The sequence below is a fragment of the Triturus cristatus genome, chromosome 4_2 (assembly GCF_964204655.1).
Source record: "Triturus cristatus chromosome 4_2, aTriCri1.1, whole genome shotgun sequence".
In the NCBI taxonomy this organism is placed as follows: Eukaryota; Metazoa; Chordata; class Amphibia; order Caudata; family Salamandridae; genus Triturus; species Triturus cristatus.
In genome coordinates this window covers 383293035-383311254 of record NC_140586.1, presented here as the reverse complement: position 1 = coordinate 383311254, position 18220 = coordinate 383293035, and positions in this window count along the sequence as shown.

Genomic DNA, 18220 nt, shown 5'->3' with positions numbered 1-18220 from the left:
GATGTAAAGTTGATATGTCCAGTTCTTTGGCAATTGACTATGTCAATCTCTTTTTGGACGGTGACTTCCTTCTGCAAAATGTGCAGCAAACAAATTTGTGTGCCAAACTATTTCTGAGGGAGTATGGAGGCACTCTAGAGCCTCATTCTTTCTAGGGCACAATAGTGGACTCCCATTTCACTTGAGGAGCTGAGGATGTTTTTGGGTCTTACTCTCAAAATGGGGCTAGTGCACAACCCAAGCTTGCAGTCCTACTGGTCTACCCGCATGGTTTGGGTAACACCCAACTTATAGCGATTGATGAGTCCTTCATACAAAGGGCGGCTGTCGTTCAGGCAGCACATTGTGAGCAAAAGAGCTCACTATGGCATGAAGTTGTACATGCTGTGTGAGAGATCTACCTGCTATGTTTACAGATTGATTGAGGGTGTATATAGGGAAGGACTTCACTCTAAACCTTGTAGGTTGCCCTCCCACTCTACAAGTCACGGGAAAGTTGGAATGGGAGCTTGTCCACCCACTGCCTCACAAATGTTATAACATTTATGTGGACAATTTCTATCTGGGAGTCGAGCTGTTCAGTGAGCTGTACAAGACTGGCACTGTGGCATGTGGTATAGCTTGTTGTCACCCCATAGAATTCCCACAGGAGCTTGTTTGTAAAAAACTCCAAAAATCACAGAGCACTGCATTGCATTCCAATGAATCTCTAGCAGTAAAATTCTCTGATAGGCATGATATATATGTACAATTCATGATGAGAGCATTTTCCCCATCACGGTTTGGGTTCAAATGGGCAAAGTTCACAAGCCCAACAGTATACTTGATTACAACATGGACAGAGTGAATAAGAATGACCAGGTTCTTCAGCCATCCAATGTGAGTCGTAAAAGTCATACTTGGTATAAGAAGCTGTTTACCCACCTCATTCAGATGGAAACATGCAATGCGTATGTTGTTTATCATCAGAACACCACAGGAAGACTTGTGTCTTTCCTTAACTGTCAGTTGACAGTCATTGAAAGTATTACTGCTACAGAATCAGCAGCCTCCACTTCATATGCTCTGGAGGACGAGACAAGGCTGCAGGATCAGCACTTTGCCAACCACATTCCTGAAACAGCTAAAAAGACTCTACCATGTTGTCGCTGTAGAGCCTGTTCTAAGCAAGGAAAGAAGAAGCAGAGTTATGGTTACTGTCCCCAGTGCCCATCTCAGCCAGTGCTGTGTTTTTCTACTTGCTTTATGTTGTATCATACAAACGTTTTTTTTTTTCTTAAGTGTGTTTATACAGAGAGAAGAAATCCAGTTTAGCAGAAACCTTGAAAACATTTGTTCCGTCATTATTCTTCTCTTGAAAAACCTAGCATTTGTTTATGCAATAAATTATTTCCTATCAGATGGCAAAAAAAAAAACATTCATCCAGGCTAAAATCAACATTAATGCATTCAATCAAGAATTCTTCACATGATCACCCTTAGACACTAGTATATACATGAACCCAAACAGTATCATCTACTACTTATCTATGCCCCGTTCCCAATTACTCCAAATTTTATTTATTTGAGCAATTTACCCCACTCTCTTGGCATACATAGCCTAGTGAATATAGATTTTTTTGCATCTGTGTGATCCATTGGGCAACTGTGGGAACTGAATCAGATTTCCATTTGCCCAAAACAAATGATCTAGCCACTAACGTTGAAAAAAACAGCATTTGGCACTGCCCTATCGTCATCGCTTGGGGGAAACCGCAATGCCAAACAATGCCCCATATGCATATGGGGCAATGGTGCATTCCAGTCTGTGGCTTATCTCTGTAAAAATACCCTGCCAAAAATGTGTAAGACACCTACATTTAAACATTATATGCAGCCAATCCCCTATAGCCTTGCTGCACCTAAAGCACCTAAAGCAGCTGGATCCTGCCTCTGCGTAAATGTTTTTAATTTTGGCCGGTCTATAATATAGCCTTTATTTGCTGTAGAAAGCCATTCTTCTCAAATTAGCTGCATGAACCGCCTTGTGGCTAAACCGAATGTAGAATTGCCCCTGGACATTATCTAGTCGACACCCTGTTGAAGCTTCGATAGATTGAAGCAAATCCATAATCATTGCCTCCCTGCCATTAGGGTGAAGTCACCCATACCAATTTCCCATGCCACCTAATTTGGTGACAAGATGCACTTTACCTAAACCATCTCTAAATGATTTTCCCCATCCCATATCACAAACAAAAGTGTCTAATGTGTGCAAAACTAAACAAAGAGATACATTAAGGTTGGGGTTTCATCAACCAGCTTATCTCAATCTTGCATCCTTTTATATCCCAAATGCAACCAAAGATTGCATGTGGAAATTGATAAACGCAGCCACAATGGAATACAATCTACCAGTTTTAGCTGGTGATGGAACCGAGAAATGTCATATTCCTCCCAGATCATGATAAAGTGCCCCTTTATAATTCATGGAGTCTTATACCTGGATGTTTTTGGTAATCTTGGAATCTTCACAAATGGAAGATGGCCTATTTCAGATGTCTTCAGCATAAGTTATAAGTAATAGTTGCCTCCCCCCGAACTAGCTGAGGACGACCTATTCAGACAACTAAGGAGTGCAGCCTGATAGTAGATCTTTATATTAGAGAGTGCCAAACCCCCTTCCTCCAAATAGAGCTGCAGTACCTGGCTCTTCATCTGAGGTTTTTTACTCTGCCAAGAAAATTTTCTATTTACTGAATCAATTGCTTTGAAGAACAACTGAGGAATATTCATCATAATGTTTGTAAACAAAAAAAGGAAAAGCTGGAGAATACTCATTTTAACTAAAGCAAGCCGCCTGATAATTGAGGAGATTATGCCATGACTTAAGTAGTTTAGAAATCTTATTGAATGTAGTCTTAAAGTTAAGCAAAAAATGATTCTCCAATTTAGAGGTTATATAGATCCCAACATCCCTTATTGGTGTAGTTGCAGAATAATGAGACTATAATTTGACTGACAACACTTCAGACGAGCAACTAAATAGTATTGCCTCTGATTTCCCATGGTTTATTTCATATTCCCTCCATTATTGTAAATTGCTCGATCTTGTAGAGGGCACACTCTACATTGTCCTTATCGGCTGCTAAGTACAACGCCATATTGTTGACGAATAACTTCATCTTCGATGCCCTTGCCACAGGTTGTTAAATAGTTTGGTCCTGTCTTATGGCAAAAGCTAACGGCTCTGTAAATAAAGCAAATAATATAGGGGAAAGAGGACTGCTTTGACGTGTCCCATGGCTTATAGCGATCTTGTCTGCCAGTTTCTCATTTATTACTGTAGCCGTCTTCGCGCTAGAATAGATATTATCCAATACCCTAATAAATACATAAGTAAAGGCAATTTTTTTTAGAACAGCAAAAAGAACACACCCTTGAACCTGGTCAAATGCCTTCTCGACATCTAGCATTATAATTGCTGCTTCAATTTTCTGTGTGTTAAAAAAAGTCAATTGCTTTTGTCAGATAGTGCGTATTAGTTGCCATATTCCTCCTCACAAAGAACCCGTTGTGATTATCATGGATCACCGAAGGCGCTACAACTGCTAACCGGTTTGCCAACATTTTTGTAAATAGTTTGCAGTCACAATTGTGCAGACTGATAGGTCTATAAGAATTCATATTATTATCTGGCTTGCCTTTCTTTAAGAAAGTGACAATCACCCACTCTGACTCATTAAGGAGTCAGGGACTTCAACTACCTGCAATATTATGTTATATAGCCTGAACAGGAATTCTTTTAGCTGCGGCACGAATAGCTTGTACACTTCTGATGGAATACCATTGGTGCCGTAAGCTTCAGCATTAGGCGAGGATTTAACTTCCTGTTATGCCTCTACCAAAGTGATAGGCCTGATCATGCCCAGTCCCTGATCAACCATTATCGAAGGAGTGCACGTTTTGTCAAGCCACTTTTCAACCATCTCAAGTGTCGCAACCTGGGGATCAGGGTACAGCTTTGTATATTGCTTAAGAAAAGCATTGAGTGTATCTTGTGGTTGGGTCATCAGTTTATCTAAATCTGGATCCTGGACCTCCTTTATGGTATTGGAATTTGGCCTACACTTGGCAGACTATGCCAGGTATCTGCCTATGTGCTTGTTCTCTATATACCTCTTTTGCATAATCAAATTATGATTAAAACTTTCTTTAGAAATGAAGTGCTCCTGAAGGCTCTGCCTAGCTTGAGGCACTCCCCACTCTGACCCTTTAGTTGGGGACACCAAGTGCTCCTCTATAGCCTGATTCAAACCAGACTGCAGATGCTGGACCCTAAACTTCTCGCTCTTCCCTAATTCTACTTTCAACAATATAATTTCTCCCCTAAAAAAGCCTTCAGGGCCCCCCAAACTGCGAATTCAGCAGCTGTATCTATATTAAGTTCCAAGAAGGGCTCCAAATCCTGATGCATCTGGGTCACCCATTGATCGTTCACTAGCAGTGATTTATCAAACACCCATCTCGGGGTCTATTGTTGATAGACTATCAGAAGAAGATTCAAAGAAATTAGCGACTGATCTGAAAATGGGTTAGAAATTATCTTCGAAGGGGATACGAAACTATAAATAAATTGATATGTGACAGTTAATTAAATAGTTTAGAATAATAAGTGTAGGATCTTTCCCAGGGGTGATCTTCTACTTCAACTATCAGAGGAGTGGTAATATTGCTGGATAAAGAAGTACCGTGTTAGATCCTTAAAGCACTCTAGGGATTTGAGTGCCAGGTGTGTGTGTTGGGTGATTATACTGAAAGCACCCAACAGTGTGAAATGTGTTTTTAATATTTTGAGAGGCATTACCAATCCAGAGTGTATGGGTAACAAGATTATTCCTTCACAGGAATTATGTGATGGGCTGGCAGCCTTTTTCCATAATAAAATTAAAGGAATTATTGAGGGTCTGCAATCTGACCCCTTGTCAAGCACTAAGGTAGGGGCGGACTTACTGACAGCCAGCTCGGCTGATTGTATGGACCCCGGGGAAAAACTGCATCTGGTAGAACCTCTTTTGGATCACTGGACTTGCCCCTCCGAGGAGGAGTTTATCAGGCTGGCCAAGAAAGTGTGCTCTGGCTCTCCGTTGGATCCTATCCCTCAGAGATTTTGGAAGGAACTGGGCCCGAGACTCTACTGTATCTTCATCAGATCGTTAGTCAGTCACTCAGTAGTGGAGTGGTCCCGTCCTGCTGGAAGGATGCGCTGGTTTCTCCTTTACTGAAGAAACCTTCACTGGACCCCGCTTGCTAAGGGAACTATCGTCCTATATCCTTGCTACCTTTCCTGATTAAGATAGCAGAGCGCCTGGTCAGTCAGGAGCTTTCTGGCTTCCTGGAACGCAATCACAGGCTGGAGGAGAACCAGTTTGGTTTCCGCCCAGGGCATGGGACCGAAACTGCATTGGTTACCGTCTTGGATGATCTTCGGATGCGTGCGGATAAGGGGAATTCTGCAACTTTGATATTGCTAGACCTATCCGCCGCATTCGATACGGTTAACCATGACACTCTCGTGCGAAGGCTCAAGGAGGCGGGTGTCTCAGACCTGGCTCTGAAGTGGCTCTGCTCTTATCTATCGGACAGACGGCAGGCAGTATTTCTGCCTCCGTATCAATCGGACTTTCTGTCCAACAAACATGGTGTTCCTCAGGGCTCCTCAATCAGCCCGGTTCTGTTCAATGTATACATGCAACCTTTGGTCAAAATCTTGAAAACTAATAACATTAGGGCAGTTAACTACGCTGATGACACACAACTGATTAACTCCCTGGAAGGGGTCTATGCGGACTCTCTTTCTACTTTTCATAAATGTATGACGGAAATGGCATCCTGGATGAAAATTAATGCCTTGCAATTTAATAGTGCTAAAACAGAGATTTTGCACTGCGCAGTGGGCAAAGTGCCACAGGCTTTACCTTCTAATTTCTGGCCCCTTCCCTTGGAATCACCCCTGGTCCCTGTGAAGACTGTGCGTAATTTGGGGGTCTGTTTCAATGAGAAGTTGAGTCTGGAGTCGCATGTTAACAAAGTGGCCTCTAATTGCCATAGGATTATGAGAGGCTTACGTAAAGTTCTACCACTGCTTCCTGTCCATGTTAGAGGAACAGTGGTACTGTGTACTATTCTTACTCGCCTGGACTACTGTAATGCCCTGCTGCTTGAGTCTCCTGTCTACCTGATTCGGCGACTTCAACGTATCCAGGTTGCAGCTGCAAAACTAGCCCTTATGAGACCGCGCACAGCATCAAGCACCAAGGCATTATCAGAGTTACATTGGCTCCCTGTGCAACAGAGAATTTTGTTTAAATCTCTGTGTTTAGTTTTTAAAGCTCTTCATGGCCTTGGCCCTGGACCGCTGCAACATCTATTTAATTGGTACGTCCCTACGCGCAATCTGTGATCCTCGGCAGCCAGGTTGGCCAGGATTCCTAAGATGACGAGATCCACCTTGGGGGGTCGTACTTTTAGTGTTGCGGCCGCACGTCTATGGAATAGTCTTCCCCTACAGCTAAGACAGGTTCAGGAATTGACACTGTTTCGTAAGCAGATTAAGACCTGGCTCTTTCCCAGAGCTTAATTTCTTTGAGCCTTTCTGATGCCAAGTCTCTCCACTGTGTCGTTAGCGCCAGGATGCCCGCTGGGTTACAGTGCGCTTTATAAATGAAAATACATACATACATACAGGTGGATATGGATGAGAATTAAGGTTTTAAGCAAGGCCTATAATTTTGTACACTTCTACAGCCCCATTGGGGATTCACCAGAGACTCTAGAGTCTTTGTACAACTTCACAAAAAAAGAGTCTGGTTGTTTGGTAATTGGAGGAGATTTTAATATTCATCTTAATACAGATTTAGACTCTTCTAGATTCAATAAGCCACAAAATAAACCAAAATCGATTAAGCTTTTGTGTGCTTCAGTGCATGATTTTGCTTTGGTGGGTCCATGGCAAAGTCATCACTCCTGGGAAAGATCCTGCACTTATCATTCTAAGCGATTTAATTCAATGTATCATCCAAACGTGAAGTATAGGGAAATTGACTGAGGTGGAGCTGTCATAGTGTAAACCTCTCAATTGCTGTGCATGGATACCTACCTTCCATGGGACGAAAGCAGACATAGGTTTTTTTCCTCCACTTGAGAAAATCATTGACTTGCTCAAGGCCTTCTCAACATCTTTATACTCCGTCAGAACGTGGTAGGTGTTCTGAACGCTGATTGATATTATAGTCCCCACACTGCACATAATGGTGGACAGAACATAAGCCACATTGTCATTGAGTACTCTGAGCGGCAAAAATATAAAGACTTGACTAATTTTTGAAGTGCTTGTTAGGGAAATTATGTATCCAACACAAGGACCACCCTGATTGCAGACGAGAACCAGAGTAAGTGTAATAAGTCAAACAAATGTGCCATGGGATTCAACACTTCTACTTTTAAACTCAATTAGTAACTTATATCATAGTCCTGTGGGACTCATTCACTAATAACAGGAACAACTGAAAGCAAGGTCAATGGGAACCCTCACCAGGGCACCCCATTTACCTTGTTTTCATCAGTTTCTGTTGTGGGCACTAGGCCAAGCCCCACAAGTGAGCAAGCACTTTTATCGGCACAAGTGGGGCAATGCTGAGTGGTAGGAATTTTGTAGATTCTTTTAGATTCTGGAAGTTTCCATCACAGAAATAGAAGGAAAATGCTTTGTTTCAGGAAAAGTTTGAGGTTTGCAGTGAATTGTGGGTAGGAAAACCTTGTGGGATCCATGCCAGGAATACCACCCTGGACTCCCCTGGTTGTCGAGTTTTCAAAAATGTCTGTGGTTCATAGGTTTGCATGAGTGACGCCACTGCACGGCCCCAAATACAGCAGCTACCCCTATTCCTTACTACTCAATGTAGCTCTGAGGGATTAAGAGGTAGATTTCGCGTATATATGAAGTATCGGACCTATATTATGTTAGCATGATGCATCTACACGTACACTTCTCTGCTTGACATATATATATCTGCTTGGAGGAAACGTATTAGTTCCCTCTTCATATATAATTGTTATTAGGAGAGTAGGCCGAGAACTAGATAGACGCCATCTTTTAATTCATTCTCGAGCGCGGGCTATGATCACGTGTTGATAACGTGCGGTTGTCAGGTCCCTGCTCATCTGAGTTACTGGTAGCAGCGGAAGGTAGGCTGTTCACTCCTCTGGTCTAAGGCTCAAGGTCACATCTGGCTTTGGGGGTGATAAGCGCATTCCTGGAGGCACCGTGTCTACACTCCCAGGCACCAAGACGTAAGGGAGTCACCCCTCCTGACCTCATCGGTAATAGATAGCCAAGCCTTTGTACTGATCTGGTGTATGCCATATATGGTCCTTTCCTGGAGCTCCAGGGCCAACTGGTGTTTTTCCATTTACTGTACTATATGTGTTGAACTGAAAAGTATATAACCTCATGCTTGAATATGAGCCAGCAGTCTTCTCGGCGCACCTGATGGGTGAGGTTCGGGGAGGCTCCTCTATAGAGTATTTTGCTTAATAAATGATTGAACCTTCTTCACCGCCAGCTGACTGATTATTGGGTAATGGTATTGGGATTATTGGTAAGTATAGTCCTTTAGTTTATTTTTCGGTACTTCAGTTGGCGACTCCGCCGGGACTCCGTGCTAGGGTCGTCCTCCCCGTAAGCGGGTGGTAAGGACAAGGGAAATTCTGATCGAGCGGGTGGACGGAAAAAGGATCCTTTGAAATGTAGCCATTTTTGGTATGAACTTACTCCACTCTCACGAACAGAGTATTCCCCAGCTGCTAGTGACCCTTCACCGGAGTCCTACGGGCGTAACCCAGGAATTGACCGTGTTGGTCCCAGGAAGCTGGCGGCGAAGAACGTGCATTCGTACCTCTGTGCACTAGGTGAGTGGATTGTTTTGGTGTCTTTGGAACGCACAGTTGAGCAGTGCTTTTGGAAACAGTTAACTGTATAGTATTTGGTGGTCAGTGTACCACGGAGAATCTTGGGGGTCTGACGGGGCAGCATTGTGTCTGCACGTGTAGATGCTCCATGGACTTGTTTGGTGAACAGACGCCAATCGGACACCTTGGCGTGGCATGTGTGATGCGCGCCTGGCCGGACTGGTCTCGGAAAGGCCTGTGGCTGTACCTGGGCAGCCTCGGGGACACATCTGAAGCAGTGCTAAGGTAGCGGGCTTAGTCAGAATAGTCCCAAGGGTGAACCAGGAAGGCTGCAGGATAGTCTGTAGGACAGTCTGTGGTTATACCTGTCCGACGGTCTCTTGGTAGTCTTTGGACTGCCTGATTTTGGTATCTGTGTGGTCTTGAATCTGAATTAGATTGACAGGAGTCGACGGGCTCTGTTCCTTGTTTAGAAAGAAAAGACGTCATTTTGAAATTCTTTGTATATATATATATATATGTTATTGACTTGTGTATGTTTGTGTAAGTGTGAGGTGGTATGTGGTGTGAATGTGTGAACATAGCCATGTTTGGAAGTTTATTTGAATGATTGAATGAGGAGCACGTGACGACAATCATTATGCCGAGTTTTAGCAAATTGAATTGTTTTAAATGTTGGTGTCGCCCTAATGATACACGTCTGGCTGAAAGCCAACCTGCCCCGCCAGAGGGCAGCCCGAGTTATGATATGTATGTAAAGCATGGTATTACACCCCTTTTGTTTAATACTTTATGGCATAAATATACCAAGGACAATGTGGAATTGCAGGATCGATTATTCTCTAGACGTAGTCGACAGTCAATGTTTGACTCCCTGAACCTGTGACAGAAGGAAGCAAAGTGTAGACGTATGAGGGAGGAGAAAGTGTATAGGATGAAAGGGAATCAGACAATTACGCAAAAGGCTATAGCTTATGGTAAAGCGCAAATGGAACAGGGGATTGACTGTGCAGACAGACAGTTTAGATTGCAAGTAGATAAGACCTATGTGGCTAGGACAGATGCAGAGGATGAGCTAGAGAATCTGTTGGATACTCGTCCACCTCCACCTTATGCTCCGCAGCGTGTACATCCTGTTGTTCCCCCCGACTTCAGTACAAGCCCCTTCAGTTTCCGCCCCTGTTGACTCTTCTTTGCTTGCCCCTCTCGCCCCTGCTGTGTCTCCCTCAGTGCCTGCAGCAGCTACCCTGTTATTCCACCGTCTTCCGTTATGTCCCCAGTTGTTTTGTCTCCTCCCACCCCTGTGTGGGCCTCTTCTTCTGTGAGCACGACCCCGTCTCCAGCTGTTTCGACTCCGTTTCGTGCTCTGGGGGATTTCGACACATGGAAGTTGTTTACTTGTTCGGCTATAGGGCAGCATGAGAAACAGATGATTGAGGATCAGTCATCCCAGTGGATGCGACTGCCTATTTACCATATAACTGATATATGGAGCACACTCCGAGACTATGAGCCTGTTATGCAGCAGCATGCTTTGAAGCATATGGCTGCACGTCTCATTACTCTCTGGGAACAGTGTTTCCCAGAAGGTTTGGCCCCCCCAAGTGATATATGACATCCGGGACAGGGCTCATAAGTCTGAACTTACAGGCACATGCATCAAGAAAAGCTTTTGCGAGTCCTTAATTGCGAATATTAAGGAATCGCAATTAAGGACTCGCAAAAGCCTATGCATGTAGGAATCGCTATTAAAATAGCGATTCCTTAACATTTATTAATTGCGACTCACAAATTGCGAGTCGCAATTAATGAATGGCTTCCCATTCATTCCTATGGGCCTCCAGGCCCATAGGAATGAATTGGAGATTGCGGGAGCAATTTGCGAGTACCAGTAGGTACTCGCAAATTGCTCCCGCAATTTCGAGGGTGCAAGGGTGTCAAAATGACACCCTATTGCACCCCTGTATTTTAACTCTGCACATATGTTGCATACACACATGCTCTAAGGGCATGTGTGTGCGCAACATGAAACTTCGAAAAATGCAAATACGTGCATTTTTCTAAGTTTTAGCAAATTACCATGAAGTCCAGCTTCATGGTAATTTGCTCCCGCTAATAGCGAAATCGCTATTTTTTAAACTGTAATGCATTGCATTTAAGGAATCTCAATTTGGGATTCCTTAAATGCAATCGCTGTTTAAGGAATCGCTATTTTGAGATTCCTTAAATAGCGATTTTTGCATTTGGGATGATGCATCCCAAATGCAAAAATACCGGTCGCAAAGGGGCAGATTCTGAGAATCTGCCCGTTTGCGACCGGTTTTGTGGTTGATGCATGTGCCTGTTAGTCCAGAAGAGGTGTATAAAAACGTGCAGGCTTTATTAAATTATCGAGGACGAATGTATCAGAGGTGTCCCTGATGGGATGCTCAGCATCCTATGCGAGAGGTCCATCCTATCCTTTATCCCGAGATACCGGAATTAAAAGATGATCATGGCGTAGTGACTAGACCTCGTGTGGAGGCTCGAGTGCAGGAACAATGGGTTTATACCCTTTGGAAGAGGAGTGAGGTCCTCTCACTAAAACTACAGTTACCCGACCCTCGGAAAAATCCTATGGCTTATTATATAGAACTTACGGAGGCGGCCTCTTCGGCTGTCAAGACCTTAGCGGACATAGAACTTTTCTTTGCTTTATTAGTGCCTGTTGACATATGGCGCCAGGTGCATGATCAGGATCATGCTCCAGAGTTAGGTGGAACGTGGGACCAAATTAAAGATTGGGATATGGATCGTAAGCCTGGGGATAAGCCAAGACCTGAATTATTGGCATTACCTGGCCGTATCATCACCTATATGCATTCCCTCATTCCACCTCGTAAGGTGGATTGGGACAAATTGACCGCATGTAAACAGAAGAAAGATGAAAGTGTTTCTGATTTTTTCACAAGGTTTGAGGGCGTATTATTGATTTTAGTGGACAGGATTTATCGGTGGAAGGCGGTATACGATTATTCGTTAATCGTTTTGTGACTAATTTGTTACCAGAAGTTTCTGCACGGCTACAAGCCGCTGAAAGTACCTGGACCACTTCCACGCCCTCGGTCATATTGAGTATGGCCCAATATTATGAGCATAGAGAAAATGAGAGTAAATATAAGACGGAAAAGAAAACGAAGAACCTTAAAACGCGGGTGTTGTGGCAGCAAGTCGCTCAAGGACGAGGTTGAGGAAGAGGCGGTAGAGGTTTTGTCTCGAGAGGAGCGGGGGCTGGACGAGGCAGAGGGACGGCTGTTGTTTTAGGAATAAACCAATGTGCTTTTTGCAAGGAGGAAGGAAACTGGCGATCCGAGTGTCCATCGTTGCTAGTCCAGAACGGGGTTATAAGAAGTAGAGGAAGGGGTCGGGGAAGTGTAGATCGCAGTGACATGCGACGAGAAGAGGCGACGCAAGTTGGACAGGAGAGGTATTATTTTGATAATCCCAGAGGTAGGCAATATTTTATTCAAGAGGGCGAAATGGACAGGAACGAGGGGTATGTTTATACATAGGACAGCCATGGACAGAGTGAGTGCCAGGTGTCGGTGCCCGTTGATCAGCAAGGACCTTATGTACGGGCACGTTTGATGGGGACATCTGAAAAGTTTTTAGTTGATACAGGAGCAACAAACAGTTCTATCTCTCGTTCCCTGGTCCCAGGGGCTGCGCCTGGCCGGACTGGTCTCGGAAAGGCCTGTGGCTGTACCTGGGCAGCCTCGGGGACACATCTGAAGCAGTGCTAAGGTAGCGGGCTTAGTCAGAATAGTCCCAAGGGTGAACCAGGAAGGCTGCAGGATAGTCTGTAGGACAGTCTGTGGTTATACCTGTCCGACGGTCTCTTGGTAGTCTTTGGACTGCCTGATTTTGGTATCTGTGTGGTCTTGAATCTGAATTAGATTGATTCTCCATGAACAGGAGTCGACGGGCTCTGTTCCTTGTTTAGAAAGAAAAGACGTCATTTTGAATATCTTTGTATATATATATATATATGTTATTGACTTGTGTATGTTTGTATAAGTGTGAGGTGGTATGTGGTGTGAATGTGTGAACATAGCCATGTTTGGAAGTTTATTTGAATGATTGAATGAGGAGCACGTGACGACAATCATTATGCCGAGTTTTAGCAAATTGAATTGTTTTAAATGTTGGTGTCGCCCTAATGATACACGTCTGGCTGAAAGCCAACCTGCCCCGCCAGAGGGCAGCCCGAGTTATGATATGTATGTAAAGCATGGTATTACACCCCTTTTGTTTAATACTTTATGGCATAAATATACCAAGGACAATGTGGAATTGCAGGATCGATTATTCTCTAGACGTAGTCGACAGTCAATGTTTGACTCCCTGAACCTGTGACAGAAGGAAGCAAAGTGTAGACGTATGAGGGAGGAGAAAGTGTATAGGATGAAAGGGAATCAGACAATTACGCAAAAGGCTATAGCTTATGGTAAAGCGCAAATGGAACAGGGGATTGACTGTGCAGACAGACAGTTTAGATTGCAAGTAGATAAGACCTATGTGGCTAGGACAGATGCAGAGGATGAGCTAGAGAATCTGTTGGATACTCGTCCACCTCCACCTTATGCTCCGCAGCGTGTACATCCTGTTGTTCCCCCCGACTTCAGTACAAGCCCCTTCAGTTTCCGCCCCTGTTGACTCTTCTTTGCTTGCCCCTCTCGCCCCTGCTGTGTCTCCCTCAGTGCCTGCAGCAGCTACCCTGTTGCCTGTTATTCCACCGTCTTCCGTTATGTCCCCAGTTGTTTTGTCTCCTCCCACCCCTGTGTGGGCCTCTTCTTCTGCGAGCACGACCCCGTCTCCAGCTGTTTCGACTCCGTTTCGTGCTCTGGGGGATTTCGACACATGGAAGTTGTTTACTCGTTCGGCTATAGGGCAGCATGAGAAACAGATGATTGAGGATCAGTCATCCCAGTGGATGCGACTGCCTATTTACCATATAACTGATATATGGAGCACACTCCGAGACTATGAGCCTGTTATGCAGCAGCATGCTTTGAAGCATATGGCTGCACGTCTCATTACTCTCTGGGAACAGTGTTTCCCAGAAGGTTTGGCCCCCCCAAGTGATATATGACATCCGGGACAGGGCTCATAAGTCTGAACTTACAGGCACATGCATCAAGAAAAGCTTTTGCGAGTCCTTAATTGCGAATATTAAGGAATCGCAATTAAGGACTCGCAAAAGCCTATGCATGTAGGAATCGCTATTAAAATAGCGATTCCTTAACATTCATTAATTGCGACTCACAAATTGCGAGTCGCAATTAATGAAGGGCTTCCCATTCATTCCTATGGGCCTCCAGGCCCATAGGAATGAATTGGAGATTGCGGGAGCAATTTGCGAGTACCAGTAGGTACTCGCAAATTGCTCCCGCAATTTCTAGGGTGCAAGGGTGTCAAAATGAGGTGTCAAAATGAGTCCAGCTTCATGGTAATTTGCTCCCGCTAATAGCGAAATCGCTATTTTTTAAACTGTAATGCATTGCATTTAAGGAATCTCAATTTGGGATTCCTTAAATGCAATCGCTATTTAAGGAATCGCTATTTTGAGATTCCTTAAATAGCGATTTTTGCATTTGGGATGATGCATCCCAAATGCAAAAATACCGGTCGCAAAGGGGCAGATTCTGAGAATCTGCCCGTTTGCGACCGGTTTTGTGGTTGATGCATGTGCCTGTTAGTCCAGAAGAGGTGTATAAAAACGTGCAGGCTTTATTAAATTATCGAGGACCAATGTATCAGAGGTGTCCCTGATGGGATGCTCAGCATCCTATGCGAGAGGTCCATCCTATCCTTTATCCCGAGATACCGGAATTAAAAGATGATCATGGCGTAGTGACTAGACCTCGTGTGGAGGCTCGAGTGCAGGAACAATGGGTTTATACCCTTTGGAAGAGGAGTGAGGTCCTCTCACTAAAACTACAGTTACCCGACCCTCGGAAAAATCCTATGGCTTATTATATAGAACTTACGGAGGCGGCCTCTTCGGCTGTCAAGACCTTAGCGGACATAGAACTTTTCTTTGCTATATTAGTGCCTGTTGACATATGGCGCCAGGTGCATGATCAGGATCATGCTCCAGAGTTAGGTGGAACGTGGGACCAAATTAAAGATTGGGATATGGATCGTAAGCCTGGGGATAAGCCAAGACCTGAATTATTGGCATTACCTGGCCGTATCATCACCTATATGCATTCCCTCATTCCACCTCGTAAGGTGGATTGGGACAAATTGACCGCATGTAAACAGAAGAAAGATGAAAGTGTTTCTGATTTTTTCACAAGGTTTGAGGGCGTATTTATTGATTTTAGTGGACAGGATTTATCGGTGGAAGGCGGTATACGATTATTCGTTAATCGTTTTGTGACTAATTTGTTACCAGAAGTTTCTGCACGGCTACAAGCCGCTGAAAGTACCTGGACCACTTCCACGCCCTCGGTCATATTGAGTATGGCCCAATATTATGAGCATAGAGAAAATGAGAGTAAATATAAGACGGAAAAGAAAACGAAGAACCTTAAAACGCGGGTGTTGTGGCAGCAAGTCGCTCAAGGACGAGGTTGAGGAAGAGGCGGTAGAGGTTTTGTCTCGAGAGGAGCGGTGGCTGGACGAGGCAGAGGGACGGCTGTTGTTTTAGGAATAAACCAATGTGCTTATTGCAAGGAGGAAGGAAACTGGCGATCCGAGTGTCCATCGTTGCTAGTCCAGAACGGGGTTATAAGAAGTAGAGGAAGGGGTCGGGGAAGTGTAGATCGCAGTGACATGCGACGAGAAGAGGCGACGCAAGTTGGACAGGAGAGGTATTATTTTGATAATCCCAGAGGTAGGCAATATTTTATTCAAGAGGGCGAAATGGACAGGAACGAGGGGTATGTTTATACATAGGACAGCCATGGACAGAGTGAGTGCCAGGTGTCGGTGCCCGTTGATCAGCAAGGACCTTATGTACGGGCACGTTTGATGGGGACATCTGAAAAGTTTTTAGTTGATACAGGAGCAACAAACAGTTCTATCTCTCGTTCCCTGGTCCCAGGGGCTGCTCTGTCCGGGCACAATAACGTTTTGGTAGGATTCTCGGGAATTCCGGTGGTGAGCCCCATTTCTAAACCTATTCCCTTCACGATTGGTCCCGTTACAATAGATTCCCCGTTTCTTTTGACTTCTAACTGTGGTGAAAATTTGCTGGGTTTGGACCTGTTGAAGAAATTGCATGCTAAAATTCATTGTTCACCCAATGGCGTTTATCTGACCATTAATTCTTTAGGGAAACATCCTTCGCAGTGTTTCACTAAAAATGAACCCCTCCTTCCTCAACTTGCAGCTATTCCAGCAACGTTGTGGGCCACTGGCGACACAGATGTAGGATTATTGAAGATTCCACCCATTTCTATTACTCTAAAACATAATGCTCGGCTCCCACGTGTACCTCAGTACAAGATTTCCCCAGCTGGCGAAAGGGCTCTGCTCTCTATCATACAAAATTTGGTGAGAAAGGGTGTGGTGGAGGAGACGGCTGCTAATGTATGCAATAGCCCTATTTTGCCGATTCTCAAAAGAGCTCCTTTTGGAAGCGATCCAGATTATGTTGATACCTATCGTTTTGTGATTGATTTGCGCGAAATTAATAAAATAGTGCTGCGCCAATACCCTGTGGTCTCAGACATCACTCCTATTCTTACTATGATTCCCCCCACTGCTGAGTATTTCTCTGTCATTGATCTAAAGAATGCCTTCTTTAGCATTCCGATTCACCCTGATAGCCGCCATATTTTTGGCTTCTCCTTATCTGGTCGCAGCTTCCGGTTCTGCCGCGCTCCCCAGGGGTATACAGAGAGTCCTAATATTTATAGTCAAGCTTTGAAAACATTGTTGGATGATTTTGTTTTGCCCCCCGGTAATGTACTTCTGCAACATGTGGATGATTTGTTGGTGGCCTCTGATACGGAAGACGGTTGTAAGGAGGCTACCGTACGACTATTGTCTCATTTGGCTGCTAATGGGAATACAGTATCTCTTTCTAAATTTCGATATTGTCGACAGGAGGTGACCTATCTCGGTCATCTACTGTCGAAGGATGGAAGGAGACTAACCCCTGAGCGCATGTCTACCATTCTTAATATGTCTGTACCTCGTACTCAGCGTGATGTTCGTACATTTCTTGGCATAACTTCTTACTGTCACCAATGGATCCCTAACTTTTCCCTTCTTACTAAACCTCTTCTGTACCTAACCACTAAGGATGTGCATGAACCTTTACCCTGGACTGATGCTTGTCAAGATGCTTTTGACTCTTTGAAATCTGCGCTTTGTTCTGCACCTGTTCTTGGCACTCCTGACTACCGAAAACCTTTTGTGCTTTACGTACACGAGGTGGACGGTTGCTCGCTTTCTGTGTTAACACAAGGATTTGGTGGTGAGCAAAGACCTTGTGCCTATTTCTCGGTGGTGTTGGATAACGTCGCCAGAGCACTTCCTAGCTGTTTAAGGGCCACTGCGGCGGTTGCGGTGACTATTCGACAGTCGGAAGGGCTTGTTCTGAACACTGACCTCACAGTGATGGTACCGCACACTGTGGAGACATTATTGAACAAAACAAAGACCCAGCACCTTACGAGTGTGCGTCTTACTGGATATGAATTGACTTTGTTTGCTCCACATATTACGATTAAACGATGTGCCACTCTGAACCCAACCACGTTACTACCCCTCCCTTCGGATGTGACAAACAATGATGTTCATGATTGTATATTTCAGACCGAGGAAGAAACGAAGGGACGAGTAGACCTGACTGACACTCCTCTATCTGACCATCAAGGGGAGTTGTACGTTGATGGCTCTTGTTTTAAGCTACCAGATGGCACGACAACTGCTGCATATGCGATAACTACTCTTCACACTATAGTTGAGGCTTCTCGAGTATCCTATCAGTCAGCACAGGCGGCTGAATTAGTGGCATTGTTTCGGGCCTGTGAGTTAAGTGAAGGATTGAGAGTGAATATTTACACTGACAGCCAATACGCCTTCAGCGTGGCTCATAGTTTCGGCCGTTTGTGGGTAGAAAGGGTTTTCCTCACTTCTCATGGTCAGCGGATACAGCATGGCCCTTTGATTTTGCGATTACTGACAGCATTGACATTACCAGAGATGGTGGCTGTAGTTAAGTGCAGCACACACAAGGCAGTGGTAGATGCAGTGGGGGAGGGTAATGCCTTTG